This window comes from Echinops telfairi, unplaced genomic scaffold (genome assembly GCF_000313985.2).
Source record: "Echinops telfairi isolate 266 unplaced genomic scaffold, ASM31398v2 ScPeMD7_7424;HRSCAF=8462, whole genome shotgun sequence".
Lineage (NCBI taxonomy): Eukaryota > Metazoa > Chordata > Mammalia > Afrosoricida > Tenrecidae > Echinops > Echinops telfairi.
The window spans coordinates 65,729,218-65,741,219 of record NW_022111324.1 but is presented as its reverse complement, the minus strand read 5'-3'; the positions used below and the strand labels follow the sequence as shown (position 1 = coordinate 65,741,219).

The window sequence follows — 12,002 nt, the reverse complement described above, 5'->3', positions numbered from 1 at the left end:
GCCACATGCCAAGAAGCTGGTTGATGTGCGGCCCAAATTACACCCTCACTTTGAAACTTAGGGAGCTGACCAAGTTCAAAAGTGAGTGTAGCATGTTCTGAAGTCATTGGCCTATAAAACTTCACAAGCTGATGTTTCCCCCCTTTAAACATTCACTCTGCAAAACAGATAATTCTCCCACTCTTGTCATATTGTACTTACATTGGTACGTTTTTGTTGGTTTTAGTTATAATAAAGGGTAAAGATTTAAATGTCCTATAATATCAAACAAAGTAAATAGCAGAACTGAAGCGTGAACTCATAAACTATAGTCAAGAGACAGTGCAGTTGTCCCAAGTAAAGAAAGTCAGCACGTGAGCCCCATGAGGGGTCCTGCTTTGTCTCTCTCACTTCCAGGAATCCAGGAAGAAAATCAGAATTCTTTCAGAAGGTTTAAAATTTTTAAAAAGTATGTGCATTTTTGAAAAAAGAAAGTTTCACCCAAATAAATGTCAACTGTCAGACCCTGGTGGCTTGCAGCACAAAATGAATACCAAACTGATGTTATGTATCACCAAGCTTTTTACAAAGAATTTTGTTTCCAGTGACGGGTCAAAATTGTAGGGAGAAAAAAGGACAGGAAATCAATGCCTCGAGTAAGAAATGCAATAAAAATGGGCTTTGTTTTAAGCATGTTCCTCCCTTCCATTTTATCTTGCATCGATAGACTTTGTTTCCTTCTATTTCATCAGCGCAGCAATTGACCTTCTGCACATTGCCCATGTTCCTCCGAATCGTCCCAGCCACCAACCTTTCAGAAGAACCTCTAGTCTTGGTATTCTTGCGGGGAGGGTTGCCGACGCCAGTGGATGGTGCAGTGCCCTTACTCCCAACCTCCTACCTGGAGCATTTTGTCTGTCTGGTGACTGGGGGCATCTCCTGAGCAGACCCGGCAGTGTTCGAGGTAGCAACACTGCTGCCTGTTTACATCTTTGTTTCTGCCTGCCTCCTTGAAGTCAGGCCCCTTCTTTCGCCCATCCCTCCACCTCAGGGACCTAACTCAAGGAATGTTTGTTGAATGAACTGGGAAATGAAAGCATGAGAAGCAAGATGCCTCTGTGTTTCATTAGGCCCGTGGTGGGACAAAGCGATTTCTTTCAATTCGCTCGTTTGTTACAAAAAAGATTCAAGGGACTCCTCAGAACCCACGATGTCAACGATTTACTCACTTCCCGATAGATAAAAGCCCCATTATTGCAAGACCTTCTCGGATTTATTTACTCAGGCAATCACTGCATTTTTGACAGTGTGTGACTGATGGAAGTGGACAAAAATATAATGGCCTTACAAAAGCAGGAGGCTCCTGAACCCGTCTATTCAAAGGAGTTCATTTTCCTGACAGAGATGTTATATCAGAATTTGCTTCCTCTACCCTGAGACAGACACACATGCTCCCACTCTTAAAAGCGACTCCAGAGGAAACCTCTCTGGAAGCCTGTTTCTGTCAGAATGTTGTAATTTCCTTCAGAAACTCCAGCTGTTCCACAGCACGCAGTGAAATTAAGTGTAAGTGCTGTTAAATAGGAGGTAACCATTAGAATATTAAAAAATATATATGACTAGCTTCCAATGTTTTAATCAAATAATTTGCTAATCACTCACTGTGGTGCAGCCTCCCAATCAGCTCCTCGGTTAAGCTGATCTTCCCAGCTGCCCAGCCCCCAGGCCCCGCTGCGGCTCCTCCTCCTCCTCCTCCCACCCTCCCCCCATCCCCACTACCCCACTCCCCATCCCGCAGCCCCCTCCGCAGCAGAGCGCAGGCCTCTGGCTCTCTTTGGAATGGTCCTCAGAGCCCATTAAGGGAATGCTTTAATCCAAGAGGATCTAGATGATCAAGAAAAATTAAGCTCCTAATAACAGCAAAATCGAAAGAAATTTGGACAAAATGACTCTCCGCATCACAGATTTTGTTTACTAGTGGGTAATTAATTCTGCACATATGTTGGGAACATCTGTCGCCGTGACCTGCCATCGGATCTGCGAAATGACTGCTGTGCGGCTTCCCCGCAGGTCATTAGCAGCGCTCGGAAAGGAAGCTCCTTCCTCCTGCCCGCAGCCCGGGCGACTTTCTCTCTCTGCGGAGTGTCACCCGTGCGTCCCGCCGCCTCCGACGCCCTCTGCCCTTTCCCCAGCCACCCGGAGGAGGCGTCTCTGGCCACCTCCTGTTCTCCCCGCCGCCGGCCAGGTTCAAAGCAAGAGGAAGGTCCCTCCCTGGTCCTGGAGGACAAGTGAACTGGGGAGGGGGGGAGGGGGGGGTCTGTCCTGCTCTATGGGGCGAAATTCAAGCTCACCTGAATGGGACCCAACAGAAGTCTGGGTATTTCAGACCTGTGACTTCCTCTCCTCGTTTGTGGAAAGATGGCCTCAGAATTCCACGGTCTCTTTGCCCAGCGAGTTTGCCAGAACAGAAACCAGGGGTGGCAAGACAGTGTCAAATGCCACTGGCGGTGGTCAGACAATTCCAGGCAAGTGGCAGCGACAAGGGAGGAGGGAGCTTGAAGAAAAGGGCAGGTTCCCATAAGAGGCAAGCCCAGCACTGGCATGCTCAAAACCCAGAGCTGGGGAAATGGTGTGGCTGGGACGGACGATGAAAAAGAGTGGAGTCCTAGTGACCTGCTCCGAGGGTTTCAGAGACTGGGAGCAGATAGCCAGCCGGGCCTTTCTTTTCAACATGACTTTGAACCACGGACCTGACTGCTAGCCACCCCATGCTTAATTCACAGAACCACACGACGGACTCCTTCATTGCAAATGCCCTCCCCCCATATTTAACATATTGTGTTATTATTATCCCACTTGTCTGTTCCTCCGTTTGCACAGTAAGTCCCCCAAGTAAAGGAAGCTGCCCTGTTTGCCTTTGTATCACCAGCATCTTTGTATACTGTCAACTGTCGAAAAACTGTGTATTAAAGGAGTGAAAGAATCTTATAGGTCCTTCTCACTGCAATCCTTTGAGGTCGAAGGTTGTTGTTGTTAATGTAGAGAGCTCCCTCTGTTCCGCAGAACTTCATGGCTCCCGGTCCTCCACCGCCCTCACAGGTGTTCTTATGATACAAGATCCTTTCCTCGGAACTGGTCTCTCCTGATAACACAGCCAAAGGACGGGAGACCAAGTCTTGCCATCCTTGCATCTAAGGAGAATTATACCTGTACATCCCCTCTCTCCCTTTTTTTAGTTAAGAAACTGAGGCCGGGAGACGTCAAGCCAAGCTAGTATTTCCACTCAGCTATATCCGCTACCAGTAGTCCTGTGTTTGTTTGTTGTTGTTTTTCCCAATGGTAGAGGAAAAAGCCTATAGAGTCCAGTCTATAGCTACAACTCTACTTGCTGGGATGGTTCAGTGATGCCCTCCTACTAAAATAAGACGTCACAACTTCTGGTTACGTTATTGAGGCAAAGTGAACTAAAATTGTTCGTTTTCTGGGATGGTTTTCTTCGGTTCTTGCTTCTCAAGGCTGAAAGAATTCACACAGCAGAGCACCTTTGTAACCTAAGTAACATTTATGAGAGAAAGGGAGGTTTCCGTGTTACTGTCTCACATAGTACACACTGTCTCTAGGAAGCATGCAAGGCCATGCGGGGGACCTCAAGACGGCCACTTCAGGGGAGTGTGAAAAACCACGTGAAAGGAGTATGGGAACAAAAGTGTGGAACCAGAGAGCGACTGCCCTTGGCCCCTGCTTTTTACCCCCTTCCACCCCATTTGAGGGGCGTGGTTGAGGATATTGGCTATTCTAAGTGGTCCAGTTCAGGCACATGTGTGATGTAATGTTGCTGGTGCCTAGTGTGCATGCCCAGGTTGACCTTCACCTGTGTCTAAGTGACCTTGGTCTGAGCATGCCCAGCTTTGGATCATCTCCAGAAGTGTCTAATGTGTGCCTGATTTCTTTCCAACCCCTTTGCTCTGGCATGATCAACTAATTTTTGTTTGGCATAGGCATTTAGTGAAGACAACCCTCTTTACCCCTAATCTTCCTACCCATCAAAACCATTCATTAAAAAACATGAATTACACATTTATGGTGGTGTGGTGAAGGGAGCCCCTGGGAAGTGCACGTGGTTATCGCATTTGGCTGCCACCCAAAAGGTTAGAGATTTGAGCGCACCCAGCGGCATCTCAGATAAAACGCCTTGTGATCTAGTTTCAAATAATCAGCCATTAGATCCCACATGGAACACAGTTCTATTCGGACAGACCTGTGATCGCCATGAGTCAGACTGATTTGACTGCAACTGGGTTTCGTCTTGAGAAGTCCAGAGCTGGAGCCGATTCCGCATGGGTTCCACTCCTGGGCAAGCCATTATCCTGGGCAAGGGGCGTGGCTTCTTCAAGCGACAGCCTCCACTTTTACAAAATGAGCCTACTAATCATTTCCTTCTGATAAAACTGATGGACGGACCATGAACATTATATCAAAAACACCTAGAGCAGTGCCTACAACATAGTAAGTGCTCGATTCGGTGAAAGACAAACAGATGGTTCCCTGCATTTCTTTTAAAAGTTGCTTCGAATGCACTCCATTTCAGTAAGCACACATCTGACACAACTGGTATTTCTCTCTGCTTATGACCTTGGTTCTTGCTAGTAACTGAAATGTCACTTTTCTTCCCAGAATTGGACTTCGCATGTTGATGGTTATATGAACCGTTATTGCCAAGTGTTTGGTTAATACCTGCGCTCTCCTTTGGCAGGGCGATTTTACTCACTCTAGAACCCCAAGTCCTGTCCAAATGATTAAAGGTCTTTTTGGGTTCACTGTTGAGTGAATCAGAAAAAATAGATGCTCAATAAAGCCTTAAACGGCATCATTCATGTAACTGATGACTTAAATAACAGTTCCTTAGAGAGCAGTCTGTTAAATGCTCTTCTTAGTACCTGAGCCAACCTCTTATTCATAGCCAGTTTCAAGCTAGTCTTCAGTTTCCGAAAGGATATTCTTCACACAGGGGGGAATAGACTGTTTAGGATATATATTTTAACTTCCTTGCAGAGAAAATGATAGAAGGGGATTTTTGACGGTAGAAGGATCACGTGCTTTGTAAATTTGGAAAGTAATGAGTCCCTTCAGTTATCGCAGAATCTGATGTTCTTAACGTGACCTTTGATGGCCAAAGACCGTCTAAACCCCACTGCTGTCCTTTTAAGTCCTTGTTAAGGAGGGCAAAACAAACGGAAAGTGACTGCCCAAACGATATCCTTTGCAACATCAAGTTCTGACTATGTTAAGGGTGCTTTGGAGCCATTCTATTATTTATTTTATTATTTAGAAACCATAAATAGAAATTTTTGGAAAGTAGAAGTAGTAGGAACACCTATTTTCCCAGATTGAAAAACATAGACACTTACTGAACAGTCAATGTCAAAAAACCAGTTGCCTTCTAGTCAATTTTGACTCCTGACAACCCCATGTGTGTCAGAGTAGAACAGAGTTTTCAATGCCAGGATTTTGGAAGTCTAGCAGGGAGGCCTTTCTTCCAGGGTGCAGCTAGGTGGGCTTGATCCCCTAATGTTTCAGATAGCAAGTGAAGGTGCCACCCAGAGATGGAGCAGCTAAAGTAGAGGCCCATTTATATTGAGAGGACGTTGCTACTTTATTTAATCCCATTCATATGGACCCAATCTCTTTCAGAGGGACAGACAATGGCCACTAGCTATTGTCTAGTGTATACCATAGTGATACGACCTCAAGGTAGTGTTTGATTTATCTAATGGGTAATTATTTGGAGACTGAACACTGCTAATTGATTATTCTTTTTTTTTTAAATCATTTTATTAGGGGCTCATACAACTCTTATCACAACCCATACACACATCAATTGTGTAAAGCACATTTGTACATTCATTGTCCTCGTCATTCTCAAAACATTTCCTCTCCACCCAAGCTCCTGGCATTAGGTCCTCATTTTTCCCCTCCCTCCCCGCTCCCCCCTCCCCCGTCCCTTGTGAGCCCTCGATAATTTATAAATTATCATTTTGTCATATCTTGCCCTGTCTGACGTCTCCCTTCGCCCACCTTTCCGTTGTCTGTCCTCCAGGGAGGAGGTCACATACAGTTCCTTGCAATCGGTTCCCTCTCCAACCCACTCTCCCTCTACCCTCCCTGTATCGCCATCCACACCACTGGTCCTGAAGGGATCATCCGCCCTGGATTCCCTGTGTTTCCAGTTCCTATCTGTACCAGTGTACATCCTCTGGTCTAGCCAGACTTGCAAGGTAGAATTTCTATCATGATAGTGGGGGTGGGGAGGAAGCATTTAGGAACTAGAGGAAAGTTGTATTTTTCATCATTGCTACATCGCTCCCTGACTGGCTCTTGGCCTTCCGGAGACCCCTCTGCAAGGGGATCTCCAGTGGCTTACTAATGGGCTTTGGGTCTCCATTCTTCACTCCCCCATGATTCACTATGGTAAGATTTTTTGGTCTGATGATGCCTTATACCTGATCCCTTCGACACCTCGTGGTTGCATAGGCTGGTGTGCTTCTTCCATGTGGGCTTTGTTGCTTCTGAGCTTGATGGCCGCTTGTTTACTTTCAAGTAATGTCTGAGATTTTTTAACGCCCCCTCCTACCTTTATTTCTTTGGCCCTACCAATCTCTGATAAATCTTTTCAATTCACTTGAATTGATTTCAATTCAACAAATATTATCGAGTAGCTACTATATACCAGGTACTACACTGAAGGGAAAGGATATGTAGATTCATAATATAGTCTTTGCCATTAGTTTTCTTATAAATGTAAACTAAATTAAACTGCAGGGGATGGATTATGCAGTAGGAATAGGATTGGTATGCTGCTGTGTTACACAGGAAAGAGAGCCTGTGATGCTTGACAGCACTGAGATGTTACTTCAAAGAGGTGACATCTGAATAGAGGCTTGCAGGATGAGCAAGAATTCACTAAGCAGCGTAATGGGAGAAAGAGTGGGCTTTCTACCTTCATCAAGGGTTACAGTCTCAGAATCTCACAGGGACACTTCTAACTTGCCCAGGGTCACTACGAGCTGGCAGTGACTCAAAGGCTGTATGGGTTGTTTTTTTTGTTTGGGGTTTGTTTGTTTTTTGGTGTGAGTAGCATCACGGTTAAGCAAAATGAATCCTAGAGCATCTTGGGGCCTAATTCTGATTTTATTAAAATTCTTGGGTTTTGTCTCTGTGCAAGTTGTTTCATTTTTCCGTTCCTCAGTTTTATAAAATCAGGATATTAAATGTGCCTGCTGCCTACTTTTGCTTTGTGACTATAAAGAGTTAGCATTAGTAAAAAGTTTAGAACTATTTGTATGCTGTAAAGTTGTATGTTTAAAAAGACAAAACAGATCTGAAGGGAACTGAGGGATAAAAACCACAGTGTGTCAGGATTCATGAATAGTTCCATGTGGGTTAGGTATAGTTTGTTTATTGTCTGAATATTTCTGACATAACAAGGAAAATGGTTGTACTGCCATTTTATTTCCTACATCATCTTTTAAAATATAGTTTTTTACAACACTTGTAGTTTTACAAGAAAAATAAACAGAAAATTACAGCATTCCCACACACCTTGAGATCTCATTCTGATTCCATCAAAATTCTTGCTTTTTATTAGCACCCCTGATTGGCTTTGTTAAATATGCATGATACTGCTAAGACAAGGTGGGCCATTCAAACCCGCCAGCCACTTCTCAGGAGAAAGATGAGACTATCTGGTTCCTAAAGATTTATACAGCCTTGGAAACCCTATAGAGGGTTGCTATGAATCAGAGTCGACTCAATGACAGCGACTGGAATGGGCACATTCTTGGGGTATATTTGTTAAAACTTTTGAAAAATATTGATACATTATTTTTAACTCACATCTATACATTCACATGTACACTTTAAAGTTGTACAATCCTATAAAAAAAGACAAAATAAAAATAAAACCTACCACTATCTAGTTGATTTTTGGCTGATAGAGACCAAGTAAAATCCATAGGGTTTCTGATAGCTGATTGCCACATCGTTTTCCTTCAGAGCAGCTGGTGGATTTGAACTGCCCATCTTTTGGTAGAAGTGAATGTTTTAACCATGATGCCACCAGAGCTCCTACAGGTTTTGACAAATGAATAACATCATGTATCCACATTACAGTGTCAAACGGAATAGCTTCATTGCCCTAACAATGTCTGTGCGTCGCCTCTCCCCACTTCCTCTCTCCCTGTGACCGTGTCCCACTCTCACACGTTGCTGATCAAGTGTCCTTACACAGCTACTCCAGGGGGCTCCCAGGGGAGACTGCAGTGGTTCCCTATTTAGTTTTACAACTGCCAATCAATCTTAGTGTGTATCCTCAGAAGTAGCTCAGTCATTTCTGCTGAAATTTCCATTTTCTCGGGGCCTCATGGGCACATTTATCAATCACTTTAGTTCTCTTCTGACATCTCTGATTGGAGCATGTTGGTGTCCTCCATGTTCCTATGGGGACAAGTGACAGCATGGTGTTCAGCAGGCCCTGAGCCCTTTCTCCCTGTCTTTCCTAATGCCATGTCTTACGGCAGCTGGGCCAGCACTCTCGACTCTTACTGTTATATGGGGACGTCTCCAGTCACAATACACAATGGCCAAAGCTTATAAATCTCAACAGGGCTGAGATGGGAGCCTTAGTGGCACAGCGATTAGGTGCTCAGTTACTAACCAAAAGATTGGCAATTCAAATCCACCAGCTTCTCTGGAAATAAAAGTGTGGTAATCATCTTCCTTGTAAATTCAGTAGGATAGGTCTACCCGGTCCCACAGGAGTTACAATTCATTTGGTGGCAGTAGGTTTAATCTGGTTAGGGTAGAAATCATAGCTCTAGTATTCTCATCCTGGAAAACTGGGCCTGGCACATAGATTTACTTAACAGACCTGGCGTGTCTGATAAACCGTGCATATAAAAGAAAGCCCACTGCCATCAAGTTGATTCCAACTCCTAATGACCGTGCAGAGGATTCTCAAGACTGTTAACCTCTGGAAAGTAGATAGCCTCCTCTTTCTCCAGTGGAGTAGTTGGTGAGTTTGAACTGTCCATCTGTGGTTAGTGGCCCAATGCCCAAATCACATCACAACCAGGACTCCTGCTTAAGTTACTGTAGATTATAAAATTATGATAATGTCATACACCGGATCTATTTTTTTCTGTATACCTAGAGATTTCTGAAAGTACTTAAAATGGGAATTTAGTGAGAATACCAATAGATTTCCTTCTCACAATTAAAATGTACATTCCTACAATGTGAAGGAAACAGTATCTTTGATTTCTAGAATATGGGAAAAGCCACCAATACAGAAAAACCATATAGTTGTACACATTCTTTTTGGCAACTGCCCTCTCGTAGCCTGATGATGGCTCCCAGGCCCCTGTTCACAAAGAGTTCTTATCATTTCCCAGACAGGTCTCTTCCCCACATGCAAGACACGCATACTCACAGTGCACCAAAACGGAATTCATTGCACTGTAGTTAGAATTCACTTCAGGGCGGTGCGTTTCTTTTTTGGTTAGTTTGTTTTGTTTTAATTTTTCCAATGGTTCCTCTTATTCCCAGGTAATTAGGTACATGTTGATGAAATTTTGATCAATTATAAATAAAATGTCTGCAGCTATTTTATGCCTTGAAACACACAGGGACATATTAATCTTAATTTTCCCCCATAGATGCCAGATTGCCATGAATAAAAAGCAAGCTCTAAAAAGGTAGAGACTTTGGTAGTAGTGTAGTGGTTGGTGGTGGTGGTGCTGGTGTGTGAATCACATAGCTATACCCAGAGTCTAGAAACATGTATGGAACAAATGATAATGGAGTTATAAAATGGCATTGTATTTACATTTGTTGTTCCTATTCTAGTTACATAATTAATCACAATGTTTTAAAATATTACTATTGGATGTTGCAAAAGTGTATATCAGTATGTTTTTTTCTTAGTGTGGTAAAAAAAAAATATATATATAGCAAAACAGTTGTCATTTTTAACACATTGTGTTAGTCGGGGTAGACTAGAGAAACAAATTCATAGACACTCATTTGTGTATAGGAAAGAGCTTTATTTAAAGAGTAATCGTACATTAAGAAAACATCCCAGCCCAGTCCAGAGCAAGTCCATAAGTCCAGTATTAGCCCATATGTCCAATACTAGTCCATAAATTCCTCTTTAGACTCACGCACCCATGCAATAATGCCGAATGCAGGAAGATCACGGGAAAGTGAGTGGACAGTCTTGTGGATCCAGTGGTGGTAGAAGCATCTCAGTGCTGGCAGGGGTCTCCACATGGCTCCTTCAGCTCCAGGCCTCTAGCATAGCTCCATGTGTCTTGTCCTCAGGAATGTCTCAATGAGTGAGTGTGTGCCCCGCCTCCAGTGAGCTAATTATCTCCTTAGCGCCTCCACAAAAGGTCATCAAGTTGTGACCAATTGACAGGCTAAACTCCACCCCTTCACTCTGAAGTCTCAAATTGACAAGAGATTATGTAATTACCACACATTTACACAGACAATTTCATGTTATGAATTCCATTGGTCAGCTTGTGCAATGGTTCCCAATATGCATTGGTTGATTTTAAACATGTAAGCTAAATTTGCATTGTAGGGATCAATCACACTTGGCAATTTAACAAACACATTGACTTCCCCAATTGATGGGATCGAGCTGTACTTTTCAGAATACAAGTAATTAAGAGGCACAAGTAAAGTAAGGAAAATCCCAAAACCAAACCCATTGCTACCAAGTAGATCCTAATTCATGGCAATCCCATGTGTTGAGGTCTGGGGAAAACCACATGACTCTCTGTGCATGTCCTCTGCATTGAATATAGCTTTGAATATAGCTCTTTGTACTATAATGATAGTTGAGGTCTCTAAGTAAAGTCTATAGGTGATCTTAAACATTGGTGAGTCATTAGGTTATGACATTCTCCAGGAAACCGTGCCTTACTATCAACTAGATTTGTTTACTATAAACCAAACCAAAACTACACCCATGGCTCTGAGTTAATGCTAACTCTTAGAGATCCTACATCGGGTTTCAGACGCTGTGAACCATTCAGAGGCAAACAGCCTCATCTTCTTCCAGTCGAGGTAAGACTTTGAACCACAGACCTGGTGGTTAGTAGTCTGACACCTATCCCATAGAGCTACCTAACACACACACACACATCAATCAAGAGAGCCACCTTAAAAAAATACAATCATTGTCATCGAGTCAATTCTGACTAATAATGACCTTTTGGGTTTTTTAAACTAAAAATATTTTGGGAGTAGAAAGGCTCATCTTTCTCCCTTGGAGCAGCTGGTGGTTTCAAACTGATGACCTTGCAGCAAGAAGCTCAACATGTAACTCACCAGGATTCCTATTGAGCAACCCCAAATCAGAGACATCTTATAAAGACCATACTATAAATAAGAACTTACTTCTAACAAATAACATTATTCTATTTAACAGGAATTTCAGTTATTGCAATGTCTACAACAAAATTACATACGCCCACTTGCCTGTTTTTCATGGGAATGAGATCCTTTTCTCCCCAGGAATTCAGAGATAAATGGAATGCAGCCCGAGTGCTTTGCCTCCTTTCTTCTCAGTTATAATGTTATGTACATTCTCACAACTGGATCAATAAGCTGTGTTATGATACATGGAGAAAATACTGACGCTGTCAGGATTTTGTTTCACTTGGAGCCGCAGTAAATGCCCATGGAAGCAGCCATCAAGAGCTACAACAAAATAACTCTTTAAGGTGTTAAAAAGCAAAGATGTCAATCTGAAGGCTAACGTACACCCCATCTCAGGCATGCACCCCCCCAACTCAGACAGGTACACCCCATCTCAGGTATGTACCCCCCATCTCAGGCATGCACCCCTCATCTCATGTATCCCTCATCTCAGGCATGTACAATCACTTCTGACTTGGAACGCAGAATGCAGAGCTACGGGATGAATGCAGAAAGTCATCTGCAAAGTTCAAAATATT

At 43.3% G+C, this 12,002-nt stretch overlaps 1 pseudogene; it reads left to right on the top strand.

Moving 5' to 3' along the window:
- Positions 1 to 2,023: 2,023 nt before the first annotated feature.
- LOC101664520 overlaps positions 2,024 to 12,002 on the top strand; it is a 36,637-nt pseudogene continuing 26,658 nt past the window's right edge.